The following is a 23,142-nucleotide window of genomic DNA, read 5'->3' on the forward strand; positions in this document are numbered from 1 at the left end:
AGTAATCGGGTTGTCACGGGCTTTAGTGGTTGAACCCCTATGTGGTAGCGCACCTTGGGTCACTGCTTGATCCGTCAGTTTGTGAGCTAACCGGATCGCTTGTTGAATCGTGGCTGGTCTGGAAGACACAAAATCAAAGACACAACAATTAACATGTAATAATATCAATTCTAGTTATCAAATCATCATCAATACATCATCAAATCAAACGAATCATATGAGCACATTATATGAAGATTTTCGGAACCTAGGGTTCACAATTATACCTTCAAAAACACCAACACAAGCAATAGGAAGGTAGAAGATGGCTAGAAACGGATGTAGGATGCTACAATTGTGAAAGACAAGATCAAAATCAAGTATTATGTGTGTTTGTGAAGGCTGATCGCAAGGGAGAAGCAAGGGGGGGGGGCTGCCGTAGACTTATGTGAGGGAAAGAGGGAGGAGAGTTAGGGTTTTATAATATTATTAATAATAATCATGTTACATCTAGGTCCCTCCACTTTCAAATGTTATTTTTTCTATCTTAATTAACTAGTTCTAGCACATTGAGTTAACGTTTATAACAATGTTATCACATAACAAATAAGTCTAACACATAATTATCACATAATTATTGTTTTGACGTTTTTCGTTTATTCATCAATTGTTTGCGTCAACTCGTTTGCGTTTCGGTGCAATTCCCGAAAGACTACACATGTAGTAAGTGTCAAGCGTCAAGCGTCATTTAAACCCTAGTTTAAATGTAATGAGGTGTGCGTTATAGATTCAGTAATCTTTAAGTTTGAATTGACGGAGTTGAGTTAACGGAGTTAACCTGAAATTGATGATTGTCACACGTATCGCGACGTAGGCTTGGTCAGTCACCACGTAAACCTGCCACGTGGAGACACGTGGCAGGCATTGTGCCACGTGGCGACACTTGGCGAACGTGCTGCCACGTGGTGACACCTGGCGACCATTGTGCCACGTGTTGACACGTGGCATGACACGTGCCTCTGTGTCAGTCATCTATCGCGTATCGCGATGGGTCAGGAAAACAGAATTTTCAATTTAAACCCTAAGGTTTGGATTTTGACGTATTTGGTCCTTTAACTTGAAACTTTATAATTTGAACTCAAAATTTTCGTAATGTTACATAAATGAGGGTCCTTTTTAATCGGTAACAACCGACATACTCGGATAATGATGCCATATGCTACTTGCACAAGGCTAAGTAGTTAGGGTTGTGTATGATAATACTTATTGCGTTCCACAACAACATAAAATAAACACTCGTGCACGTAAAGCATATGAAACATATAACACACAATAGAGCAAGTATTCTAAGTATCATACACCCTAAAGTTTGTCGTTAATTTGAAGATAGAGTATTATAAATCGTTCTTGTTTTGGATAAGTATGCATGTTACCCCCAAAACTAATAAATAGAATACCGAGACCCGACTTCGAGTAAACTTACTTTTCAAAAATCATTACTTTAACTCCTTATGTGTTTACATTTTAGCCTTCAAACTTTAATTATTTATGTTACTTGTCAAGTTATTTTACTTTAAAAGCTTTCAAAACCATTTACTAACTCAAGACCCTTTTTAATCTAGGTCTTGCAAGTATTCTAAGTATCATACACCCTAAAGTTTGTCGTTAATTTGAAGATAGAGTATTATAAATCGTTCTTGTTTTGGATAAGTATGCATGTTACCCCCAAAGTATAAAGGGAAAACGGGGGATGGAATATACTCACATGAAATAAGAAACTTGAAGGATAGTTCGCGATAAAACGGGGGAATGGTAAGTTCAACGAGCAAGACCTAGATTAAAAAGGGTCTTGAGTTAGTAAATGGTTTTGAAAGCTTTTAAAGTAAAATAACTTGACAAGTAACATAAATAATTAAAGTTTGAAGGCTAAAATGTAAACACATAAGGAGTTAAAGTAATGATTTTTGAAAAGTAAGTTTACTCGAAGTCGGGTCTCGGTATTCTATTTATTAGTTTTTACTTAACCTTTGTTAAGTAAATATTTGGGTATAATTGCAATATTGCAAAGTTAAATAGTTACCAAAACGAGACTTTACGAGTGTTCGGATTTGTCAGTTCGAGTCTTGATAATTGATCAAGCTCGAAGCCGAGATTCCAAACTATTATGAGATAATTACTCAATGAAATCAAAAGAAGCTTAACCAAGTGTGTAGTTATATTAAGAAGAACCTCGATGTCCGTTAAGCGAGTGTTTGGTTTTGTCGGGCCAAACTTGTTATAAGATCAAGTTAGATCCAATATACCAAGTGTTTTGAGAAAACAATTTAAAATTAGTTTATAAAATAGTTTTAGAGAAAATATGAGATTCGGTGGCTAAAAACACACTAGTGTGTCTTAAGCGAGTGAACTCGGTTTAGTTTGGTCTTGGTTCGGTCATTGACTCGGAATAAAACCGAGGATGGTTGCCACATATCTAATACCATAGAACTTATTAAAATGAACTTAGAAATTATAATACACAATTTATACTTGTAACATATTAATAAATCATTTTAAATATAAAGTATTTAAACAAGAGTTCGGTTTGGGTTCGGCTCTTGACTCGGAATGAAACCGAAAATGGTGGTCACATATCCAATACCATAGAACTCATTAAAATAAACTTAAAAATAATAATACTCAAATCTTTCATACAATAAGTTAACAATAAAGTATTTAAACAAAAGTTCGGTTTTGGTTCGGCTCTTGACTCGGAATGATACCGAAATTGGTGGCCACATACCCAATACTATTTGTGACATTTGTCAAATTCGGGTCTCGATTTGTATTCGTTTTGTAATCTTTTATTATGTAAACCGACCCGTTTTGTAAACCGAAGCATTTGATATATAAAATATTGTATTTTTATGTTACTAAATCATCCTTCTTGGTTCAATTTGAAAAACCCCTTTTACGGATTCGAAAACACCTTTAAATCGATCAAACTACATCAAATACGAACTTTCAGGACGCGTAACGAACCACAAGACGAGCTAGACCAACCCCCCCCCTCTAGGCACGCCGCGCCGCGTGGCCAGGGCAAGGAAGGCTAGGTCGCGCGGCGCCTAGTGATGTCTGCACATGTATTACGGATTTTCTTGTTGTTTTGTGCTTTGTTTGTTTGTTTAACCAACCTATTTGCATGTAAACATGAAAGAGAACCTAGCAAAAAAGCTTTGACCCTTACCCTATATATACACACACCCATCTTCTTCATTTTACACTTTCTCTTACTCCAAATTCTCTCTCAATTCTTAAAATTCAAAGGTTGTTCTTCATATTCTTAGTATTTTGACTTCCCAAGTCAAACTAACCATAGTCTTTCGTTTTAATTAACTTGCTAACTCTTATTAATAACTGTTTATGGTTGTACAACATATATATAATATACACCCATTGTTACCTTTGGTAATTACTTCTCTGATTCCGATCGGTGAGGTTTCGGACCTCGTAAGGCAAGACTTCATGGAGGACTTCGTGTTCTTGATATATATATACTTATATAACTTTTTTATACATATTATTCATGCTTAACTTCTGCTCACTTTATTTTATTTACAAGCTCCATGGTTACGGGTTTTAAGAGTCTATGCTTCGGTTTAATCATAAATAGCTCTAAACCGTAAACCGAACTTTGCTCACTAGTTTTTGTTAAATACTTGTTTAAACATGTTTAATGTTAGATCTCAGTTGATAAAATCATTTTCTTAAGTTCTATGGTTATGGGTATGTGGATTCTAACCTCGGTCTTAACCCGAAACTAGATCTGAACCGAAAATCAAACTTTTGTTTAAGGACATTATTGTTAACTTTTTGGTTGTAAAACTTAAATATTTTCATTTGTACATTATTATACAAGTTCTTGGATATATGAGCATGTGGAAACCATCTATGAACTTGTTGTGAGTTGGAAACCGAACCAATCCGATTTTTACTCGCTTAAGACACACAAGTGTGTTTTTAGCTATCAAGACTTGTATATTTTCTTTAAAAATAGTTTACGCAACTCTCACTTTCTGTTTCTCTCTATGCAACTAAACAACTGAACAATTGAACTACTAACTTTTTCTGGATACAAAACCCTAAACATGACACACGTGTATATAGATAAACAAACTCGCGGGCTTGGGCTTGGGCCTCTAGGCGAAGTTGCTTAACTTCTCCAAGACAACTTCGCCTACGGCGAATTTGTTCTAACTTCGCCTATGGTAAAGTTGTTCTAACTTCACCACATCGCCTCAACTGGTCGGAATTGCATAGCGACGGTCACAAAATGCACCAACATTCATTATTTTGGAAAGTTAACTTTGGGTTTGACCAATTATCAAGACCCTAACCAATAACCCAAACACTCGTTAAACCCGTTTTAGTATCTTTATTCCCAAGGGACTTGCATTCTTGCATTTTACCCACCTTATTACTTAACATAAGTTGAGTAAATATTAAGGTTAGATACTTTAACCCGGTTTCGAGCAAACTTACATTTTTAAAGGGTTATTATTATAAATTCGTAAATAGTTACATTTTAAACCTTGAACTTTAATTGTTTACTTACTCAACATTTATTTTATTTAAAGACTTTCAAGACAACCTTTCTAAATTCAAGACTTCTTTCCTTTTAGGCATTGTTCGTTAAACACGTCGTTCCGGCAAATCTCCAAATTATCATCTTTCAAGTTTATTACTTGAACGTGAGTACTTTCAAACACCATTTTCCATCTTTTGTTTTTGGGGTGACATTTCATACTTATTCAACTAAATGTTTTATACTTGAATTTTAACCCACAAACGTTATTGTATACCTTACTTGAATAATTGCTCGATTTGGTGTTCTATGATTATATGCCTATGTGTTTATCGCTTTTGGTTGGTGGAACTATAAAATCCTAGTCTATTTGGCATCCCATTATAGCAAGGTGTCGTTAACGTAATGCAATTAACGATAACTATAAAATCCTAGACTATTTGGCATCCCCTTATAGTTAGGTGTCGCTAACGTAATTCTATTAGCGATTTTATCCAAATTATTGCTTTTATTTATTGTTTCATATACGAGTTTTGTGGCTCTTTCTTACTATATACTATTATGCTCAAATTTATGAATTTCTCACCAATCTTTGTGTTGATAAAATTTATTTTATGAAATGTTACAGGTTTGCATCTTGTTTGATTTGGGATTGTGAAGAAAACGTTATCAAGACCTTTAGGATATTACTAAAATGAACAATATTTGATTTGCTATATTTTGTGATATCTTTTATGAATATTTGTTATGTGACATTTTTGATGTTGTGAAATGAAATGAGCTTGTTAAATATTGCCGCTTTAATTAGTGTCATGTGGTTATGGGTAATCTTTACACCTCGGCATTTTCCACCGCCTTTGGTCGGGGTGTGACACCATTGAACTATTAAAAAGGATTTGGAAACTAAAAGTAAGTAAGGTCTAAACAATATTGATACACATAAACAAAATTAAAGCGTAAAACTAAAGCATAAGTTAAGTATATATCAAAGACTATAATAGTCCTCCATGTAGCCTTGCCTTGTAGCACAACACTTTAACCGATCGTGACTAGAGAAGTGAAAGTCGAAGGAAACAAGAGATGTATATTATATATATGTTACAACCTCAAGCTTTAAGTAACAAGAATTAGTTAGAAATAAAGATTAGTATTAGCTTGACCTTGAGAAGTTAAACTATTAAGAACTTGAAGAAAGAATACTTGGATCTTAGTTTGAGAGAATTTGGAGAAGAATGAGCAACCAAAATGGATGCATGAGGCTTGTTTTTAAAGTAGGAAGAGTATGGTTTACACATAAGAGACAACTTGCATGTGATTGGTTAAAATGGTCAAACAAGCTTTTGATAATTGACAATAATAGTACCTAAAGTTTGTTTTAAGTCGTTTTCATCATAAATAGGTGTTTTAACGTACCGAAAAGGATGTTTTCTTGACCCGACATTTGTGAAACATAAACGAACATAAAATCCAACATTTTATTAATAACAACGAATCCAAAAGATCAAAACGGGTCGGGTTTTTGATACAAATACAAATGCATGTTAAACCGAAAAATGGCAAAGGTCACAGGCATAGCCGAGGATGATACCGCATGGATTGATGGTGTCAAAGGCGTTTGGATCTAGGGCTTTTGAAAATCTGATGTCTAGGGGAGACGTAGATGGAGAAAACTTGGGGCTGGTATGTTCCTCTTTTATATTTCAACTTAATTAGTTTTGGCAAATATACCTTTTGATCCTTAGTTTCCCACTTTTTTCCCTCTTATATATATATATATATATATATATATATATATATATATATATATGGGAGATTTCAATTAAGAATCCCTTTGAGTTTTAAGAACTCGAAAGAACTCAGTGTAACGATTTTTTCGAATTTTTTTTACGCATGCGTAATATATGTAAGTTACATACACGTAAAAAAATTACAGATTTTTTTACGCACCGGGTCAACTTTTTACACATGTGTAACGGACGTAAAAGTTAGTGTAACCACTTACATATTTATTCTCTCCCCTACTTTGATTTTTTTGTCAGATTTAATCTCAACCACATATTTCAATCCATTTAATTAAATGTGTGGCCTAGAATTGAGTTCTTAAGTTTTTAAAACTCAACATGGTTCGCAAAATATCCCCCCTATATATATATATATGTATATATATAGGGGATGGTTCATGCGAGAAGTGAATCTCAACCGTTTATTATAAAAATTAATGGTCAATAGTACACAATGGCAGTTTTGTAAATTCTTTGAACATTTAACACTAGTTTTCTGGAAGAAAAGGGCAGGATGGTCTTTTATGTGTAGCTTAAAATAAGTTGTGTATTAACTATCCCTGGTTTCAATCGTAAACGGCCCCTGGATACATGTTCCACGAAATCCTCTTAGAGTTGGTGATGTGATACACACAATCGATAAATTTTAAGGCGATTGATTCAGTTTGTGTAACTATAAGAAGGAATCAAAAGTCCCCGTTATGTACAAATTGGGGTTTTAGGGTTTAACTGGTGTTGTGCGAGGTGCGATGAAACTGAAACCGCGGACAAGAAATTAAAGGTATGTTGGCTAATTTATGTTGTGTCTTGTGTAATATAGTTCTTTAGAAGTTGCAATCTGCGTGCTACATGAAGTAATTGATGGTTTTCTGATTGATTTTTCTTACAGAGCAGATGTGGTTGGGTTGGTCTGTGTAGGCTGTAGGAACAGTTAGGTTTCATTGATATTTGGTTAACACACTCATGAAATTTCGTTGCCTTATTATAAAAAGACTGAAAAAGGTTGATTTTTGTTACGTTGTGAATGGTTTATGACGAATTTTTGTAGGTACAGTTAGGTTTCAGTAAGATGTGGAGTCTTTGTTAATGAAGAACATACATGTTGTCTAAATTAAATTTTTGCAAATACCGTAGGTTTTTATAGGTTGAGTATTGTTTTAATGTTAATGCATGTACTGAGTGGTGTTTGGTGGTGTTAGAAGTTGTTTACAATTCATGTTTTGGTTGTCTAGTTTCTAATAAATGAGGGTTAGTCATAGATGTTAGTGGTTGTGGATGTACTTTCACATGAATGTATGGAATGTGTATGAGTCTTGGATGAGTTGCGGGTTATTGTGTACTGTGGGTGTAATGTTTAATTTCTGGTGTGTAGTTTACTTTATATGTTTGTTGTACTAGTTGTTTTAGTTAGTAGTGACGTAAGATATGGCATTCCTTTGGTGTGTTATGGATGTAAACATGGTAAACCATCTGTGTAAGATGCAACATGTCGTTATTGTATCTGCCATTAGTCTATGTAGCTACTGAGTTTTACAAAAAAGAATAAAAATCTAACTTGATATGTAATTGCAGGTGAGAAATCTCAAAATTTAACTTGTTACTGTGTAGCTGTGTAGGGGGGACTGAGGATGATGCGTATGATGGTTGTTTATTGTGTAGTTTACTGAGCTTATTGTGTGTGTGATTTGTTTATTGTGTATGCTTATTTAGGCAATGTGTAGATTGTATTCTGTGTAGGCTTGTTGCATGTGTAGGTGTATGCAGTGTGTTTTCTGTGTAGGGTTAGTGGGTTTGTTGTGTAAATAGTTTATTACTGTGTAGGGGTAACTACGGTTGTGCGTGCATGTTGTTTACTGTGTAGCTTATTTTTTTCTGTGTAGGCTTGTTGCCTATGTAGGTGTATTTAATTTGTTTTCTGTGTAAGGTTAATGGGTTTGTTGTGTAAGTAGTTTGTTACTGTGTATTGGCGACAACGGTTGTGTATGCATGTTGTTTACTATGTAACTTATTGTTTTCTGTGTAGGCTTGTTGCCTGTTTAGGTGTATGCAGTTTGTTTTCTGTGTAGGGTTAATGGGTTTGTTGTATGAGTAGTTTGCTACGGTTGTGTATGCTTATTTTTTTTCTGTGTAAGCTTCTTGTGTATGCAGTTTGTTTATTGTGTATGCTTATTTAGGTAATATGTAGATTGTTTTTTGTGTAGATTTGTTTTATGATGTTAGGTTGTAGAGATTTTTTGTATGGTATGTGTAGACTTATTTGAAGGTTTTTGGTTGGTTTTGGTGTATGATGTTAGGTTGCTATATAGTTATGAAATGGTGAATTGTTGTGTATGTGTTTTGTTCACTATAGAGGATTTTACTTAATATGTAGGCTGTTGCTTGCACACATCAGTTTTGGTAGTACCCCTAAATTTATGTATTTGTAAGCAGTTTATTTCGTTTTCTATATAACTTATTTGAAAATAATTTTTTTGTTTTTATGTAAAGGGATTATACTTTGTGAGTTACCAAAGATTGTTGGTTATCTGAAAGATTGATGCATTGGTTTTGTTAATACCAAAATGGTTAAAATTTAAGTGTGAAACAGAAGATAATTATGCATAGTCCAGAAAGATAAATTAGGATTGTGTAAGAATATATACTCTACGTAGATTTATGATTATCTATTTAGTCTTTATTTATTTCGTTGGAGTATTTGTTATTAAGAAGGTTGTTTGATGTTTGGTATTGAAAAAATAGAAAGCTAGTTTTAGATTATTATTATTATTATTATTATTATTTATTTGGTTTTTTAAACAGGCTGAGAGGCATTTAGCTTTTAAAGACTTCACAACCTCATGAGAGTTCGGTTTGATGAAAAACAATATTAAGCACACACTCGGTGGCGATATAACTAGAATGACATTAAAAGACATATGTCGTTTACAAACATCTGTGGCGAGGATTCTATTAGTTATTTAACTTAAAAACGAAAGGGATCACATATTAGGGAGGTTCTAAGTTTGGATCGAATGTTTGGTTGATCAAGGAATAGTAGGATAATGTTATACTTTGTTTTGTGGTTTTTACCCGTTTTTAACCCTTCTGTCTGTTTTAGAAATCTTGTGTATGTAGGATCAATAGTTTGTTGTGTAAGGAGTAAGAATGAAATGTTTATGAATTACAATGTATATATGTAACTATTTGTTATGTAGGTATAAAAGTAGGTATAATAGTTTGTTATATATGGATTAATTATGAAAGTGTTTATGAATAACTTATTTATCCATTAATTTGGGGATAAAGAAGAAAAGGAAAAAGATTTTCGTCGTATATGATGCATGTAGATTTTCATCAATGGAATCACATAAAAAAGGAATAGGATAAAATCGATTTTTGATTATCGAATATATTATTGGTTGAATTGGACGTAAAGTTACATAATGGGATTAAATTATTTGGGTTCAATAGAATTTGAAAAAATAGGTTGGCTAGAATCTCGTGTGAGTTATTCACAAATTTGGAAAAGGTGATAGTAAGGGTTATTCACAATTTGAAAAGGGTGATAAATAATAAAAAAATAATTATAATAAAAATTGATATGTAACTTTCCAGGTAGTAAAGTTACTTACCAAGAATATAATAATTGTTTTTTTTACTTATTTGCCCTTAATATAAAATAAATAGAAAAGAAAAAGGTTAAATTGTGATTGGTTCGATTTATTTCTCGCACTTCTCACTCTAAAAATATTTCTGAAATGAACCTAATCCTATATATATATATATCCATTTTATGGAGAGAACTAGAGAACTAATAATGAATTATTTTGTATTTAATTAAAAAAAATATTTTTAAATTTTTTTTCTTTCATCCTTCTTATATGTTGTTATTCTTCACCACAAAAAAAATAAAAACAAATAAAAAAAATTAACGAGTAATGCATATATGCAATACACCGACTTTTTTTATAATGCATATGTGCAATAGTGTGTATTTTGATATTTGAAATAGTGTTGAATATCATATATATATATAGTTGTTTGTATTGTTTATTTGCAATAGTGTTATATTATATACAAAAATTAAAAAAAATCGATATAGTGCATATGTGCATTAGTGTTGTATTACATATATGCGATAATGTGTTTTGCATACAATTATTAGTGTCGTATTTGCATATATTCAATAGTGTGTATTGAATAATGCAATTGTGTTGTATTATATGCAATAAAACACTATTGTATATATGCAATAGGCATTAGTGCACATATGCACTACAGTACTACACCGACAAGTTTATTTTTTATAGTATCAATATCATCTTTATTAGAATGGGGAAAGAAAAAAAATCACAAAATAATTTTTTTTAAAATAGTTAAAAATAATTCTCTACTAGTTCTCTAGTTCTCTCTTTAAAAGGAATTCTCTCTAAATCTCACCCATATATATATATATATATATATATATATATATATATATATATATATATAAGCACGAGATTCTTGTAACCACTTGCAATTTTCTACTAATTAACCTAAACTCTTCACTGTATTTTTAAATGCAGGTTTTCTTTTTCAATTTAAAAGATGAAATTATTGATTACTACAAGACACATACCATTAGTTGACATTTCCAACCTACATTCTCAACAACATACCTAACTATATCAATAATTGGGCAGGGTAATTAGTATTAGTATTAGTAATTATCAATATACTTTTCAGTGTTCTTTTTTTCAAACATTCTTAACAATCATATCCACCCCCTTGATCTGACGCAGAGGTATTATCAGTTGCACACCTCTTGTATAGTCAAGCAATTAGGGTTTAATTACTCATTGATAGATTAATTGGTATATATCGCTGTGCAGATAATGAAGGAACCAGGTGTTCACATTGCCTCGACATCCGAGCCTAAACCCTTAGACCCGCAGCAGGAGAAACTCAACATTCCGGCTGCTTCATTTGCCAACACACTTGAATTAAGACCAAATCTACCCAACCCCATTGAGGGTAAATTCTGTTTAACGCTATCTTACACCAAATATAGTTTTACATGGAACAGAAGGTAGATCGTATGGATTAGCTATATTTGGCACTGCTTGAGAAAAGCTTGGAATCTATAGGCTAATTTGCACTTATGTAATTATACTACATTTGATCTGTTATTTGGCGAAATTCCTTAACGACAAAAAATTAGGGCGTGCTTGATTAATATTTTTATCATCATAGTTATTAAAAGCCCTCGCTTCTTGCGCCTAGGCCCGTTTTCCAGGCCAGGCCCAATATCTGCGCTTCTAGTTCCAAGGCCCTCGCTTCTTGAGGTAACAACTAGAGGTGGGTATTATGAAAAACCGGGTTTGGGTATGAAACCGGGTTCAGGTATGATCGGGTATTGAATTTCGGGTATCAACAATAATCGGGTCGGGTATTGGCTTGAAAAACCATACCCTGTGTACTGGGTTCGGGTAGGGTATTGAACCGGGTCTTCAACACCCGGGTATTTGAAGACCCTATTTTCGGGTATTGAAAAAAACCCGTTTTATGGGTTTTGAATACCCTATTTTTCGGCTATTAAAAAAACCTGTTTTCTACAGTTTTCTTCTATTAATAGGTTTGCTTCATTTTTTTATCCTAACTCCAATTTTTTGCATACAAACTTCAAAGTTCATTCAAACATACATAACAACTAAACAATGATACAAAAAACATATATTTAATGTGTTTTCAGTTGTTGTTTGGTATATCAAAAGGTGTTGCTCTAAACAAGTATTTATATCATATACGTGCTCCAAAAAAGATCCGTTAGAGAACGACTATAGATCTGTGGACAACCACACAAAAACATGTGCGCAAACACTAATATCCTAGCATGCAAAAAATCCGGTTCGGGTATGCAAAAAACCCGGGTTTCGGGTATAACTAGAACCGGTTTCGGGTATAGTTTAAACCGGGTTTCGGGTATACCTAGAACCAGGTTTCGGGTATTATCGGGTTTAGATCGGGTACGGGTCGGGTTCGGGTATTAAATACCCGGGTTTTAGAAAAACTGGTTCCGGGTTTTTTTTTCAGGTCCGGTTCCGGGTTCGGTTTTTTTGTGCACCTCTAGTAACAACACCTCTCTCTACTAGCATTGATGACGGATCAAGAACATAGTCATTTGAACGTATACTAGTTATTACTTTTTGACCTTTTGGTTTTTATGTTTTGAACATTTTGTTACTTTACTTTGAACATTTTGTTATTCAAGTTTTGGAATTACATTTGAATCTCGACTCTTTTAGAGCTTTTGGTACTAATAGTCTTTGTTTATTATATATGAAGAATAGTATTACATTTATAGTACATAATATATTTATATTTTTTTAGAAGTGCGTTTTTTTATGTCTCAGGCCCACACTTGTTTTGCGCCTCGCGTCTAGGTAGGCAAGGCCTATGCGCCTTAAGTGCACCTAATACCTTTGATTACTATGCTTATTGTATATGATGTTAGTTTTGATTTCATTAAGCCAAATTTATTATTTATGTGTGTACCCAAATTTTGAAAGGATTCAAATTGGGCATGTTTATTTGAGTTTGGGGGGTGTTTGGAATTCCTTATTTTCATCAACTTATAACTTTTTTTTGAAAAGTTGTTAAGGTGAATAAGGTGTTTGGCAAACCATATGGCCTTATGGGTTTTAACTTATGGAGAATGAAAATAAAGGTGTTTTGAAAAGTTAGGAATTTGTAACTTATTAACTTAATGAGTTTGTTTTACCTATTACACCCTTCTAACCCTCAAAACCCATTACACTCCTTTTAAAAAATAGTGTCCTTTTTAGTCATTTTGGTTTTCCCCAACACATAATCTAATCCAAACATTTTTTCAAAAACTTCTTTTAAGTACTGTTAACAAAAAGTCCTTTTTCACTTAAATAAGCAATCCCAAACACACCCTTGATACTTCTAGAGAGAATGGTACTGAGATGAATATATCCGAGTATTAATTAACTATTTGCATTGAAACCAAACTAAGGAGAGGATACTTACTTAAGATACGGTGCCCCTCTACTCCATGCATCTATTAAATGTGATTGGAAGGCTGCCAAAGCCCTTTTTGACGAGAAACCGGAGTTGCTAAGGTCTCGCATCACTGACAATGGGGATACAGCACTTCACATAGCAGTAAGCATGCAAAAAAGCAAACATTCCGTGAAGTTTGTGCAAAATCTGGTGGATATGATGGATATGAAAGACCTGGCGCTTGAAAATGAAAACTACAACACTGCCCTATATTTAGCGGCTGCACTTGGATACATTGAAATGGTTACAATTATGGTGGAAAAGAACAGGATCTTGACCACAATCCCTGGAAGTAATGGAAACATACTGCCATTACAAACGGCTGCCTTCTATAGAAATTATGAAGTGGTGAAGTATCTATATGAAAATTCATATGACTTGGGTGATGATGGTTGGAAACCTGAGAATCGTGGTCTGCTTCTTCAGAGATGTGTGGAGGGCGATATGTTCGGTAAGCATTTTACACCTTTGCGTATTGTAATTTATTCATCATATTACGTTGAAAATGTTCATGAGCTAATTGAAGAGGACAAGAGGTATAGTAAACAAATACACCAGCCATGAGCCTCTCTCTTTTGTTGTTGTTGTTGTTACGGATTAAATTGTATTACAAAAAGTATAAGGATAAATTTGACAACTTGATTCTTGACGATTGGATTATTAAAAAAATTTAATATGTTATTTAGTTTATTTTTTTTAATATTTATTTATAATTCTTTTAAACAATTGCTGAGGTTAATTCAACTTTTTTTTTTTCGAATAATAAGTTAATGATAAAATGAAGTTAATGTCGTTACTGAGTTCAAACAAAATCTATAGGCACTGTGTTAATTTGCTTTTGTGGAAACTCTCCCACACAATCAAATGATTGTTAATTTTTCTTTATTAGATGTGGCCCTCAGGATAGTGAAAAAATATCCGGAACTTGGGAATGGGGAAATACTTGCAGCTTTGGCTCGAAAGCCTGATGCGTTTTCTGAAACAAAATCAAATATCATCAAAAGAAGCATTCATTCAGGTAACATTTCTAAAAATTTCTACTGGCGTTTGGTTTTCAAAATGTGTGAGGAAATTGCAAAAGTTTTTAGGGCTTAAGAGCATTTTCAACCCATTCTTTAAAGTTGTCAAACCCATATAATTTATGGTAAATTTTAAGAAAACCATCAAAATCACCTCTCCAATCCATTCCCTATTATATGGATGAGTTATATGGCAACAAAAGTATATCCCTAAATATAGGGACTCATTTTTTATCCATACCATATAATATATCAGATATCTCCCAATCATCATTTACTAATAAGACAAAAGAGAAAAAAATAATAAAAAAATAATTTATGGATATGAATAGGGAATGGAATGTGGAAGAAATTTGAAAAATGATATATAAATTTATGAAATGATGTTTTTTAGCTAAATTATAAGGAAAATATATGGAATGGGATGTGAATACTCTAAATGTGAACGATCTGGAATTAAATAAATTGAAACAGAACTCAGAAAATCAAAAGTTAATTCCAGCCCAAAATTCTCCTTCATCGTGGGTCAAACAAATTTGCTTTACCCTCAGCCCTATGTGAGTTTCATTTCATGTTGGGATTGCTTATTTCTTAAAGAAAAAAGAGCATGTCTGGGATTGCGTTTGAAAACAACTTATTGGCAAAAAGCCAATAAGTTAAAAAGATGTTTGACAATAAGTTAAAAAGTCATTTTTATTTAGCTTTTCGAAAGGGTTAAAAAGTTAATTTTAAAAAGCCACAAATTTTGGCTTTTCAAAATGAATTTCGAAAAAGCCAATAACTCAATAAGCTGATTTCAAACATCAATAAGCTGTTTTCAAACTCAATTCCAAACATGCTTAAGATCGTACATGATTCAATTGTTTGTACATAATGGTCATCATATAGGGAAAGAAGTAACAACCTAACCCATAAACAAGGAAAGAGATATATTCTAAACTAACATGTAGATACACAAAATATATGCTATAATGCTTGCTAATACGCCCCGACAGTTCGAGTGGGATCTCGACTAATGCTCAAACTGGTTCGGAATGAGTGAAACAAATCACGCGGTAACCCCTTGGTGAAAATATCGGCATATTGATATGGAGCCGGAACATGGAAGACACGAACATGACCAAGGCAAACTTTTCCCTGTACAAAGTGTATGTTGATCTCGATGTGTTTCGTGTGTTGATGTTGTGCGGGTTTACCAGACAGGTAAACAACAGATATATTGTTACAATAAGATATCATTGCACGAGTAATGGGAACATAAGGTTCTGACAATAACTTTCATAGCCAAGCGGTCTCGGCAACCGCATTGAATACTCCACGGTATTCAGCCTCAACACTGATAGTTTGCAATAATCTTAATATTATTTGATTGCTTTTCTAAGAATACAATGGCCATATATGTAGAGAATTAACCATAAGGAGAATCCACAAAACTAGCAAAGTAGAACAATGCTAAACATAAATAATCTTATCTAAATATAAAGATATAATTCCCTTTAATATTCCCCCTCAGTTTGAACGCGAATATGTAGAGATGTTCAAGCTGTTCCGAAACATGTCGAATAGATGACATGGAAGGCCTTTAGTAAAGATATCAGCATATTGTAATGAAGACGGAACATGCAGCACCCGCATATGACCGATATTCACTTTCTCACGAACAAAGTGAATATCCATCTCAACATGTTTAGTACGTTGGTGCCGAACGGAATTGCCCGAAAGATAAATGGCAGACACATTGTCACAATAAACGATAGTTGCTTTACGAATGGGAACCGGTAGCTCAAGAATTTAATTGCGAATCCATGTTGCCTCGTCGACGGCATTAGCTACCCCCTATACTCGGCTTCAACGCTGGAACGAGAAATAGTATGTTGCCTTTTGGATTACCAGGATATGAGATTATCGCCAAGAAAAATACAGTAACCCGAGGTGGAGCGTCTAGTATCAGGACAACTTCTCCAGTCCACATCAGACTATTCAACAATGGATTGTCCGGGAGACGCTAAAATCCGAAGCCCGAGATCAATAGTACCATGGATGTAGCGTAACACACGTTTCATAAACGTGAAGTGTGAGTCCCGTGGCGCATGCATAGATAAGCAAATTTGATTAACAACATAGGAGATATCCGGTCGAGTGAAGGTGAGATATTGAAGAGCCTCGGCAAGACTTCGATATAAGGTGTCATCGGGTAAAAGTTCCCCCTTAGTTGCACTGAGCTTGGAGTTGGTGTCGACCAGCGTGTTACAAGGTTTGCATGTAGCCATGGATGCCCGATGGAGAATATCTCGAGCGTATGGAGTTTGAGATAAAAATATATCACGGTTGTCTCTTGTTACGGTGATGCCCAAAAAGTGATGAAGAGGGCCAAGGTCCGACATCACGAATTCTGCAGATAACCAAACGATAATAAGACTGAGAAGTTGTTGATTTGAAGCTGTAAGAATGATGTCATCGACATAAAGTAGCAAGTAATCAAGATGTTCCGCTTGTTGATATATAAATAGTGACGTGTCACATAAGATATTCCAAAAACCCATGGATAGAATAAAAGTAGAAAACCGGTTATACCACGCCCGAGGCACCTGTGTTAACCCATAAAGAAATTTCTTTAAGCGACAAAACAAAAAATAAGACCAAAACTAAACAAAAAATCGAAACGTTGCGGGTTTTCGGACTGGGTCGAGATGTTGCAAGTCGATGACAGGTCGGGTTGGTTCGGGCAACAAGTTGCGAGTCGGTTGCGACGTTAGTGATCAACCAAATACTCCAATGATTTTATTTGAATTTCTCCATAAGGATTTTATTTACAATACAAATTTCAATTCCTTTGCTAACCAAACAAATCGAAAATGGAATTAAGATTCCAATTCCAACAAATTTTGCTAACCAAACAATTTGAGAGTTGGAATTCAGATTCCATTGATTGAATTCATGAGAACCAAACACACCCTTGGAGTTTCAATTTTTGATCGTCACGGCATCAAATTAACTTTCATGTTTTTGCATTAGTTGGTTTACTGATGGGAGGTGGTGAAAAGGAAAGTGAAGCACTGCAACTACTAAGAATCATTTGGAAAGGTATTCTTGAAAGGCCCAACGAAGAAATTGAGGATATACTAAGAGGTCCACCTGACGAAAATTCGCCTTATTCAGAAAATCTCACTCAAGTTCTACCACTACAAAAACTCCTATCCGAACATCTTGGCAAACTAGATATAGAAGCCGAGAACATAATGGAAGCGCCAGTATATGTGACTAGGCGTGATAGATCTCTGCAGTTACATAAACTGATTTCTGAACATCTTGTGAGCGTATATGCGGAAACCGAAAACCACATTAAGCATGAGAATGGAGATCAAAATCTGGAACTAAAAAAACTCATTACTGAACACATTATGAAAACCCGTGATGAAATCCAGAACTTAATGGAGCAAGTGTCTGGAAAGGAAGATAAAGCAAGCCACCTAGAAGACCTAGTTTATAAATATATTACCGAAATGCATGTTGTATTAGGATCAAAAAGAAAACAATACTCTTCTCGGGTAACGTTTGTTGCCGCAGAAATGGGCAACACTAAATTTGTAGTTGAGCTCATTCGTCAATATCCTGATTTGATATGGACGTTAAATGATGACGGCCAATCTATATTTCATATTGCTGTTAAACATCGTCACGAGGGTATCTACAATCTATTATATGAGATAGGTTCCATGAAGAATTTCATCGTTAATTTTAGAGATACATATGATAACAACATGTTGCACTTAGCTGGAAAGGGCGCCTCGAAAGAGCGACTGGCGGATGTGTCCGGAGCTGCATTACAGATGCAGAGAGAACTGTTATGGTTCAAGGTACATATACAAGTTCTTGCTTACTTTTTCTCCTACAATAATTAATGACGAATAAGAGTATTATATATTTGTATTACCATATAGTAAACTTTTTGTAATTTGTTTGTGTTGTAGGAAGTAAGGAATACGATCCCCCCTTCTTATAGGGAACAAAAGAACAAAGATGGTCTAACACCACGCGAGTTATTCTCAGAGGAGCACAAAGAACTAATTAGAGAAGGTGAGAAATGGATGAAAGATACGGCTAGTCAATGTATGGTTGTTGCGGCGCTTGTTGCCACGATAGTATTTGCAGCCGCTTTTACAATTCCAGGTGGATATAATCAATCCGACGGTATTCCTATTTTCTATCAAAAACCAATATTTGTTGCCTTTGTAGTGGCTGACGCCATGTCCTTGTTCTTATCATCAATTTCCATACTCACCTTCTTATCCATCCTCACGTCTCGTTATGCCGAACGTGATTTTGTGGATTCATTACCTAAAAAGTTGATGTTAGGTATATCAACTCTTTTCTCTCTATAACAGCCATGATGATCACTTTCAGTGTTATCTTCTTCATACTATACCATAAAGAAATGAAATGGATTCCTATCTTTATCAGTGTCTTTGCTCTCGTGCCAGTCGTCCTTTATGTGGTGTTGCAATATCATGTGTTAGCTGATGTTATTCGCTCAACATATGGTTCTAACTTCTAAGTACCTATTTAAGCCCGGGAAACAACTTGTTTGCTATGCAAACCCCCGGGTATAACCATTATCATGTTTAAATTGTAACGGTTCATTTGAAGCCTCTCTCTAATGGATAGTTGCTTGTGAATGATTATTAATTTTCCAAAGGAGGACTATATTTTGTTGGCATTCCTTTGATTAGCGATTTGTAATCAGTCAGTATATACTCCTAGGTTGAAACCGGTCAAAACCGAAATGGATGAAGCTCGGTTTCAAACCCGATCCTTTTCCCCTCATATAAAATGGTTAATTTCAAGCCTAACGAGTCTGGGAAAAACTGATTTTGATCTTATTTGACTGAAATCGAAGCTGTTTGGACCCAATAATCGCACATTTTTTTAAAGCACTTAAGCTCATAAATGACTTTCCGAAAAGGGGCTATAGCTTGCCCTCCCTCTAAATAATCAGTTTTATAAACGAACCCGAGTCGATACTCAAACAAGTTATTGATAACCAGTTACGAATCGATACTAACCATAGGTTAGGAACCGGTTTTGGGATTTCTATGTGTCGAACCGGTTAGGAACTGATTAAAGTAAAACCGGTTACTTTTTTGAATAAAATTGGTTAACCGGTAATGTTTGAAAAAATAACCGTTTGGATGAGTTTTGTTTAACTATTTTGCCCCCATATGTTAGCATAAGTATGCACCAGGTGTATTGGTTTGATCACAACCTTCCTCTAGCTCTGAGAAGCACAAAAAAAAATATGTATATATAAAAACAAAATACACATACGAATAACAAACTCTCGAACTATTTTTAAAACTGGCGCCTTATTGATACTTTTGATCACATGGGGGGTTTGGTTTTCTTTTTCTTCACAAATAGGGTTGTTGATATTAGTAGTGGCGATTAAGATGGAGAGGTAGGTGTGTAAGGAGTGTGGCAGAGAATGTAAGAAAAGTTGACAGGGGTGTAAGTAAATTGGGTCTACTAGTGGCGGTTAAGGGCAATTGGGTAGTGTTGTGAAGAAAAATATTTACTAATATGGTGTTGTTACAAAAAAAAGTATTTACCAATTAAATGTTTTAGGTTTCTCTCTTTTAAAATCATTTACCAATTAAGTATTTTTGGATTTCCCTCTCTTAAAATCATTGAATAGCTTTTAACTTTACCAAAAAGCAACTTTTTTTTAAATAAAACAAATTATTTTAAAATTTTGAATAGCTGATTTTGAATCTTACTAAATAATTTTGTTTTTTTTCTTTTATTAGATAAACATGTATTTTATATAATAAAAATAACATATAGAATATATAAAATAACAAAATAATACATAAAATATGCCTTTCGATCTTTATAGATAAAACAAACACAATAAATATAATGTTTTAAATTCTCTCGTTTATAATTTTATATTTTAAAAACTACTTTTTTTATTAAATAAAATTGTCTCTTTTTTCTTTACATGTTTTTTATTGCAGGTCTCACAATTTAGGAAGATTTTTTTAATCATATTATTTTTAGTATTATTTTGTAAAAAAGATAATGCATATGAAGACTACACTAATATTAAAAGTCCACATAATAAAACAATTTTCATTATAGTAAATATTAAGTTCTGCTAGCGTACATTGTTGTGTAATGCACGTTCGTTTCTTTTTTTAATCAACATTTTCTTATATACATAAAGGCATTGCTTTATGTAACAATATACAAAATAAAGGTACAATTTGTTAAAAAAATACTATAATATTTTAAACTAAGAATGTCGTTTAAAACAACGTTTCACTTAATTTGAGCTCCTATATGTCGTTTAAAACAACGTTTCACTTAATTTGAGCTCCTAATTTTAGTCGAGAGTTTACTCACAGTGTAAAGTCAGTGTCCATGGCCAAATTTACTTCACACTTCAAAATCCTTCAAGGAGGGGGGAATGCGGTAATATTCTTTCATAATCTGCATACTAATAAGATATTTCACAACTTATGTTATGATTCAAACTAGTGTTACACGTGTGACTCCTTTTGGTTGCAATATCAGAGTGCCAAGGAATAAAGGTACCGTTTTTTATACACATAGAGCATTGTTATGTAATAAGATACGAAATATACCATATTTTAATTTTTATAAAGATCGAAAGGCATATTTTATGTATTATTTTTGTTATTTTTATATATTTTATATTTTATTATATAAAATACATGTTTATCTAATAAAAGAAAAAAAACATAATTATTTAGTAAAATTAAAAATAATCTATTTAAAATATTAAATTAGTTTGTATTTGTTAATAAAAAAAAGTTTGTTTTTGTTAAAGTTAAAAGTTATCCAATGATTATAAGAGAGATAAAACTAAAAACACCTAATTGGTAAATATTTTTGTAGCAACACTATATTAGTAAATATTTTTCTCCACAACACTCTTTTGGGAAAAAACTCGGCGATTTGCATGTACATTCTTTTATTTAAAAGCTTGCAAAACAAGTGGAGAAAGATTTATCTATATGTTTGTTTATTTTGCAATATGTATATATAGATTACATTAATTTTTATATATATAATAATAGAGTCACATTTGGCTTTGTTATATATACACACACTAGATAGGTGTTTGTGTAATGCGACGGAAAATGCATACCATAATTATTAGAGGTGTGCTTGAAACTGAAAAACCAACCCGAAACAAAAAAAAACAAAAAACAAAATTGGAATAATCAAACTGAAACAACATAATATATGTAACAATTTATAAGTTTCCATCTCTTATATGTAAAAATTGGAATAATCGGGTTTGGTTCAAATTAAATTTATCACTAGAAAACAAGGTTTGGTGTTCGGAATAAACCGATTCATTAACTTGACCAGCGTTTTGGATAACTTGACACACAACAGTGACTTTTTGTTGGCCGAGGGTTTGGCATGCATCAAACCAACCATGTCATAATAAATACCATCATACTTAGGATCATATGTATAAGGTGATTCCTGTAGTAAAATTGCATGCATTAGAGAGCAATCAGACTTATTGGCCTTCACATTAGTCCAGTCACTAAAACATTGTTTCATCCAGAGATCTTTGATAGTGGTAGAACGCCCAAGTACAGATAAAATCAACTTTAAATCACTCCAAACTATTCTTGTTTGAGGGAACTTTTTCTAAATTACCAAAGTTTGGTGTTAGGATTTCAAAATTAGGGTTTTAAAGAAAATATTTCAACCAAACATTAGTGTATATCACTTTATCATACCTCTTTTTGCTACTGACCCACTGCTTTGGCTTCATTTTTCTGGGGCTCTTGGTCATCATGTTGAATGGCTTTGTCAACATCGTCATTGTTGTTTTTATTGTGGTTTAGTATTAACCTCGGAAGGCTCCATCACAGGGTCCTCCATGGGGATATGCTTTCTTGTCGGCTTTAATATGTAACAATCACCTGGTCCAAGAATCGGTTTCAACAAAAAAGGATGGGAGGTTTTTGGTGAAGATGAATCGGTGGAAAGAGGAGAAGAAGAAACATGGTAGGTGAGGGTTTCCCGAGACACATGGACATAAAAAGGCGGGTTGTCATAATCTCGTTGGATTTTTAAACAAATTCATCGGAGTAGATAGATTTACATTAAAAGTTATCGGCGAAATTAATTTGGGCCTAAATGTCACGAAATGGTAAAACTTTGGCCCGTCGTTTAATTTATAACAAAATTTATAGGATTGAAAAGCCCAACCAATATTTGATCCAAGTTCTCTTATATTTTAAATTTAAATTTAAATTTCTATTTTTGCAAAGTAACTATCATTTTCCATTTCTCACTAAAATGAAAAAAAAAAACAATTTGCAACGATCCAGATACACGCCTCCTTGATCTTGATAAATTTGACGAAATTGAAACCTTCATACATGTTTTTAATGAAATGCATGTCAAAGAAAAAATGTTTTGCAACCTCGCCAAAACACTGAAACTGAAGTTGATCCCTTTGTCGTATGGAATGGTGATGATTTTGACATCGATGCAGCTTGGGAGGGAACATTTAGGGGCTTGAAGATCAATAACAAACAGGCTGGAGGAAACAAATAAGAACTGGATCCAAAGAAAGTTAAAGAAGAAGACCAAAAGGGTGTTGATTACATGGAAATAACTAATGGAAAATGTGGATTTGTATTTTTCATTTGCTTTCATGTAAAAATGTGGTTTAATCAAGTTACATTCGGCTGTTTTCTTAGGA

The 23,142-nt window shown here is 33.5% G+C and overlaps 1 pseudogene; it reads left to right on the plus strand.

Annotated features, from left to right (window-relative positions):
• LOC143589267 (uncharacterized) overlaps positions 1–18,997 on the plus strand; it is a 57,534-nt pseudogene extending 38,537 nt beyond the window's left edge.
• Positions 18,998–23,142: the final 4,145 nt, after the last annotated feature.

Source organism: Bidens hawaiensis, unplaced genomic scaffold (genome assembly GCF_021521415.1).
Source record: "Bidens hawaiensis isolate Kalapana, Puna unplaced genomic scaffold, B.hawaiensis_p1.1 tig00037291_1, whole genome shotgun sequence".
NCBI classification, from domain to species: Eukaryota; Viridiplantae; Streptophyta; class Magnoliopsida; order Asterales; family Asteraceae; genus Bidens; species Bidens hawaiensis.